Source organism: Tachyglossus aculeatus, chromosome 1 (genome assembly GCF_015852505.1).
Source record: "Tachyglossus aculeatus isolate mTacAcu1 chromosome 1, mTacAcu1.pri, whole genome shotgun sequence".
Taxonomy (NCBI): Eukaryota; Metazoa; Chordata; class Mammalia; order Monotremata; family Tachyglossidae; genus Tachyglossus; species Tachyglossus aculeatus.
In genome coordinates, this window is record NC_052066.1 from 24381411 (window position 1) to 24388831 (window position 7421).

General features: G+C 49.6%; 1 protein-coding gene across 1 annotated transcript in view; it reads right to left on the minus strand.

Moving 5' to 3' along the window:
- The window catches only part of NCK1 (NCK adaptor protein 1), a 171580-nt gene extending 167480 nt beyond the window's left edge, over window positions 1-4100 (minus strand). Inside the window, exon 1 of the mRNA XM_038748090.1 lies at window positions 4037-4100. The gene's annotated coding sequence lies outside the window, so the exon portion shown is untranslated. The remainder of the gene's footprint in view (window positions 1-4036) is intronic.
- Between the last annotated feature and the right edge of the window lie 3321 nt (window positions 4101-7421).

Here is a 7421-nt window from a genome sequence, read left to right on the forward strand (position 1 = left end):
AGGGGGATGGCGGGGACCTTTGGGTTGAGGGGAGATGGAGGGGAGAGTGTGTTGGGGGGTACATTTCTGGCAACCCCCTCCCCTTCCACCCCACCCCCTGTGCCAGGGGATGGGGCGGGGCGAGGGGCCCGGGTTTGTGAGTGCGGTGCTATGCGGGCCCCTAAGTGCCCGGGCTTGGGAGTCAGAGGTTGTGGGTTCTAATCCCGGCTCCGCCCCTTGTCCGCTGTGTGACCTTGGGCAAGACAATTCACTAAGCAGCGCGGCTCAGGGGAAAGAGCCCGGGCTTTGGAGTCAGAGGTCATGGGTTCAAACTCCACCGCTTGTCAGCTGTGTGACTTTGGGCAAGTCATTTAACTTCTCTGCGCCTCAGTTCCCTCATCTGTAAAATGGGGATTAAGACTGTGAGCCCCCGTGGGACAACCTGATCACCTTGTAACTTCCCCAGCGCTTAGAACAGCGCTTTGCACACAGTAAGCGCTTAATAAATGCCATCATTATTACTATTATTATTATTCTGGAGCCTCAGTACCCTCATCCGTAAAATGGGGATTAAGTCTGTGAGCCCCACGTGGGACATCCTGATCACCTTGCATCTACCCCAGCACTTACAACAGTGCCACGGGCTTTGGAGTCAGAGGTCATGGGTTCGAATCCCAGCTCCACCACATGTCTGCTTTGTGACCTTGGGCAAGTCACTTCACTTCTCTGAGCCTCAGTTCCCTCATCTGTAAAATGGGGATTAAGACTGAGAGCTCCACAGGGGACAACCTGATCACCTTGTATCCTCCCCAGCGCTTAGAACAGTGCTTTGCACACAGTAAGCGCGTAAGAAATGCCATCATTATTATTATTATTATTATTAACAAATGCCATCATTATTATTTATTATTATTACAAAGGGGGTGAAGGGAGAGGCGTGGGATAGTGGCAAGAGCACAGGCTTGGGAGTGAGGGGTCATGGGTTCGAAACCCAGTTTTGCCACTTGTCTGCTGTGTGACTTTGGGCAAGCCCCTTAACTTCTCTATGCTTCAGTGCCCTCATCTGTAACATGGGGATTAGGACTGTGAGCCCCACGTGGGACCACCTGATGACCCTGTATCTCCCCCAGCGCTTAGAACAGTGCTTGGCACATAGTAAGTGCCTAACAAATGCCATCATTATTATTACGATGATGATGAAGGGGGAGAAGAGGGAGAAGTCCCCCTCCTCCCCCTCCCCATCCCCCCGCCTTACCTCCTTCCCCTTCCCACAGCACCTGTCCATATGTATATGTACAAATATATGTACAAATAAAATAGAGTAATAAATACATACAATCATATATGTATATATGTTTGTACGTATTTATTACTCTATTTACTTATTTTATTTGTACATATTTATTATATTTATTTTATTTTGATAATATGTTTTGTTTTGTTGTCTGTCTCCCCCTTCTAGACTGTGAGCCCACTGTTGGGTAGGGACCGTCTCTATATGTTGCCAACTTGTACTTCCCAAGCGCTTAGTAGAGTGCTCTGCACACAGTAAGCGCTCAATAAATACAATTGAATGAATGAATGAATGAATGAATGAATGAATGAATGAATGATGGCGATGGCAGGAAAGGGGGGGAGGGGGTGCCAGGACAGGAGGAGCAGGAGGGGAGATTGCGGCTTGGCCGAAAGAGTCCGGGCTTGGGAGTCAGAGGATGTGGGTTCTAATCCCGGCTCCACCTCTCGTCTGCTGTGTGACCTTGGGCAAGTCACTTCACTTCTCTGGGCCTCAGTTCCCTCATCTGGAAAATGGGGATTACTCATTCATTCATTCATTCATTCAATCAATCGTGTTTCTTGAGCGCTTACTGTGTGCAGAGCACTGCACTAAGCGCTTGGGAAGTACAAGTCGGCAACATCTAGAGACGGTCCCTACTCAACAGTGGGCTCACAATCTAGAAAGGGGGAGACAGCAAAGCAAAATGAATAGACAGGTGTCAATACCATCGGAATATATATGTATATATGTTTGTACGTATTTATTACTCTATTTTATTTGTACATATTTACTCTATTTCTTTTATTTCGTTAATATGTTTTGTTTTGTTCTCTGTCTCCCCCTTCTAGACTGTGAGCCCGCTCTAGATGTTGCCAACTTGGACTTCCCAAGCGCTTGGTACAGTGCTCTGCACGCAGTAAGTGTTCAATAAATACGACTGAATGAATGAATGAGTGAATAAATAAATGAATAGAATTATAGCTATATATACATCACTAATAAAATAGTGTAATAAATATGCACAAATATACACAACTGCTGAGGGGAGGGAAAGGGGGTAGGGCCGGGGGAAGGGAGGGGGATTACGACTGTGAGCCCCACATGGGACAACCTGATTACCCTGCATCTCCCCCAGCGCTTAGAACAGGGCTTGGCACATAGTAAGCGCTTGACAAATACCAGAATAACAATGATAATAATAATAAAAAAATAATAAAAGGGGTGTCCTTTGGGCCCCAGGCTGGGCCAGGCTGGGCCCCCAGACCCTCCCCAACGGCTCTGCCTGAGGGGGCTCCGGCACCACACACAATCCATACCCACACCCCATACACACACACCACACATACCCCCATACACACACACCCCACACACAACCCATACACACCCCATTCACGCACATCACACACACATCCCATACATGCACATCACACACACCCCCCACACAAACACATCACACACACCCCCCACACACATCACACACACCCCACACACACACATCACACACATCACACACACCCCACACACACACATCACACACACACACCCCATACACACACATCAGACACACACCCCATACACACATCACACACACACCCCACACACACACACATATCACACACACACTCCATACACACACATCACACACACACCCCCCACACACACACATCACACACACACTGCATACACACACATCACACACACACCCCACACACACACATCACACACACACACCCCATACACACACCCCATACACACACATCACACACACACACCCCATACACACACATCACACACCCCACATCACACACACACCCCATACACACACCCCATACACACACATCACACACACACACACCCCACACACACACATCACACACACACACCCCATACACACACATCACACACACACCCCACACACACATCACACACACACCCCACACACACATCACACACACACCCCACACACACACATCACACACACACTCCATACACACACATCACACACACACCCCCCACACACACACATCACACACATCACACACACCCCCCACACACACACATCACACACACACACCCCATACACACACATCCCACACACACACATCACACACCCCACACACACACATCCCACACCCCATACACACACATCCCACACACACCCCCCATACACACACATCACACACACCCCATACACACACATCACATACACATCACGCACACACCATACACACACATCACATACACATCACACACACACCCCACACACACACATCACACACACACCCCACGCACACACAATCACACACCCCCCACACACACAAACACACATCACACACACCCCATACACACACCCCATACACACACACCACACACACACATCACACACACCCCCATACACACACACCACACACACCCCATACACACATTACACACACACCCCATACACACACACCTCATAGACACACACCCCCCACACACACACCCCATACACACACATCACACACACACACATCCCTTACACATACACATCTCACACACCCCACATACCAAACACACACCCCATACACACACCCCAAACACATACCCATCACACAATCCCTACACACACATCACACACACAACCCCCATACATAGCCCATACAGACATCAAACACACACCCCACACACACACACACCACACACCCCCGATACACACACACACACACACACACACACACACACTCACCCCGAAGCCTTGATAGGCCCGGGCCGCCGCCCCCCCCCCACCCGGGGCCCGCTCACCTGAGGAGAACGAGGGCCTGCCTGCCTGTCGGGGCTCCGCTGTGGGGGGGCTCCGCTGTGGGGGGCCCCTCTGTCGGGGTCCGGCCCGGTTGGCCTGGGCGGGCGGGCGGGCGGGCGGGCGGGCAGACCCACGGACCCGGCGGCGGCGGCGGCGTCGATCCGCCGCTCCTCCTCCTCCTCCTCCTCCTCCTCCTCCTCCTCCTCCTCCTCCTCGTCGCCGTCCCCGTCGCCGCCGTCCCCCGCGGCTCCTCACAGGCCGCCCCCGCCCCCTCACCCCCTCCGCGCGCCCGCAGGAAACTCCCGCCCGGCCGCTCCTCATTGGCCCCCGGCCGGCCAATCCGCGCCCGGCACGGCCCCGCGCCCGCCGCCGATTGGAGGAGCGCGCCCGTCCGTCAAAACGGCGGCGCCAGAAGGGGGCGGGGCCGGGGCGGGGAGGCCTCAGGGCCTGAGGGCCGCGACCGGGCCTGACGTCATTCAGACCGTCTGCTACCGATTTCTCCATTTATTTAGTCCTTTCTCTTCTATAGATTTAGTCCATTTCTTTTATTTTGTTAATACGTTCTGTTCTCTGTCTCCCCCTTCTAGACTGTGAGCCCGCTGTTGGGTAGGGACTGTCTCTATGTGTTACCAACTTGGACTTCCCAAGCGCTTAGTACACTGTTCTGCACACAGTGAGCGCTCAATAAATACGATTGAATGAATGAATCAATGAGTGCGCATATTTATTCTATTCATTTTATTTTGTTAATACGTTTTGTTTTGTCGCCTGTCTCCCCCTTCTAGACTGTGAGCCCACTGTCGGGTAGGGACCGTCTCTAGATGTTGCCAACTTGGACTTCCCAAGGGCTTAGTACAGTGCTCTGCACACAGTAAGTGCTCAATAAATACGATTGAATGTACGTATTTATTCTATTTATTTCGTTTTGTTAATATGTTTTGTTGACTGTCTCCCCCTTCTAGACTGTGAGCCCGCTGTCGGGTAGGGACCGTCTCTATATGTTGCCAACTTGGACTTCCCAAGCGCTTAGTACAGTGCTCTGCACACAGTAAGCGCTCAGTAAATACGATTGAATGTACATATTTATTCTATTTTATTTTGTTAATACGTTCTGTTTTGTCGTCTGTCTCCCCCTTCTAGACTGTGAGCCCACTGTTGGGTAGGGACTGTCTCTATATGTTGCCAACTTGGACTTCCCAAGCGCTTAGTACAGTGCTCTGCACACAGTAAGTGCTCAATAAATACAATTGAATGTACATATTTATTCTATTTATTTTATTTTGTTAATACATTTTGTTTTGTCGTCTGTCTCCCCCTTCTAGACTGTGAGCCCACTGTTGGGTAGGGACCGTCTCTGTGTGTTGCCAACTTGGACTTCCCAAGCGCTCAGTACAGTGCTCTGCACACAGTGAGCACTCAGTAATTGCGATTGAATGTGCATATTTATTCTATTTCTTTTATTTTGTTAATATGTTTTGTTTTGTCTGTCTCCCCCTTCTAGACTGTGAGCCCGCTGTTGGGTAGGGACCGTCTCTATGTGTTGCCAACTTGGACTTCCCAAGCGCTCAGTACAGTGCTCTGCACACAGTAAGCGCTCAATAAATACAATTGAATGTACATATTTATTCTATTTCTTTTATTTTGTTAATACGTTTTGTTTTGTCATCTGTCTCCCCCTTCTAGACTGTGAGCCCACTGTTGGGTAGGGACCTTCTCTCTATGTTGCCAACTTGGACTTCCCAAGCGCTCAGTACACTGCTCTGCACACAGTAAGAGCTCAATAAATACGATTGAATGTACATATTTATTCTATTTCTTTTATTTTGTTAATACGTTTTGTTTTGTCGTCTGTCTCCCCCTTCTAGACTGTGAGCCCGCTGTCGGGTAGGGACCGTCTCTAGATGTTGCCAACTTGGACTTCCCAAGCTCTCAGTACAGTGCTCTGCACACAGATAGCGCTCAAACGATTGAATAAATATGTTTGTGCATATTTATTACTCTACTTATTTATTTTACTTGTAAATATTTATTCTGTTTATTTTATTTTGTTAATACGTTTTGTTTTGTTGTCTGTTCCCCCACCCCACCCCCCGTCTAGACTGTGAGCCCACTGCTGGGTAGGGACTGTCTCTATATGTTGCCAACTTGGACTTCCCAAGCGCTCAGTACAGTGCTCTGCACCCAGTAAGCCCTCAATAAATACGATTGAATAAATATATGTTTGTGCGTATTACTCTACTTTTATTTATTTTACTTGTGCATATTTATTCTATTTATTCTGTTAATACATTTTGTTTTGTCATCTGTCTCCCCCTCTAGACTGTGAGCCCTCTGTTGGGTAGGGACCGTCTCTATATGTTGCCATCTTGGACTTCCCAAGCGCTCAATCCAGTGCTCTGCACACAGTGAGCGCTCAGTAAATACAATTGAATGAATTAATAATAATAATAATAATAATGGCATTTATTAAGCGCTCACTATGTGCAAAGCACTGTTCTAAGTGTTAGACTGAGAGCCCGCTGTTGGGTAGGGACCGTCTCTATATGTTACCAACTTGGACTTCCCAAGCTCTCAGTCCAGTGCTCTGCACACAGTGAGCGCTCAGTAAATACAATTGAATGAATTAATAATAATAATAATAATGGCATTTATTAAGGGCTTACTATGAGCAAAGCACTGTTCCAAGTGTTAGACTGAGAGCCCGCTGTTGGGTAGGGACCGTCTCTAGATGCTGCCAACTTGGATTTCCCAAGCACTTGGTACGGTGCTCTGCACACAGCGCTCAATAAATACGATTGAATGAATGAATGAATGAATGAGAAGTCAGTCAGTCATTCAATCGTATTTATTGAGCTCCTACTGGGTGCAGAGCCCTGGACTAAGCACTTGGGAAGCGCAAGTCAGCAATAATGAGAGCCCATCCCTACCCCACAATGGGCTCAGGGTGTAGACAAGGGTGGGCCGAGTTGGCCCAATGTCCTGGGACAGAAAGTGACCATTAAAGTGTCGCCGGCCGACAAGGGGACACTCTGCCCCAGGGAGTGGCCCTCTGGGGGCTGGCCCAGACTGGCCCAAACCGGCCCAGATACCAGCCCATATTGGCCCAAACAGTCCCACACTGGCCCAAACCAGCCCAGACCGGCCCAGACTGGCCCAAACCAGCCCAGACCAGCCCAGACACCGGCCCATACCGGCCTGGACTGGCCCAATCCACCCCAGACCAGCCCAGACTGACCCAAGCCACCAAACCAGCCCGGACACTGGCCCAGACCGGCCCAGACACAGGCCCTGACCAGCCCAGACTGGCCCAGACCAGCCCAGATTGGCCCAAATAATAATAATAATAATGGCATTTGTTAAGCACTTACTATGTGCAAAGCACTGTTC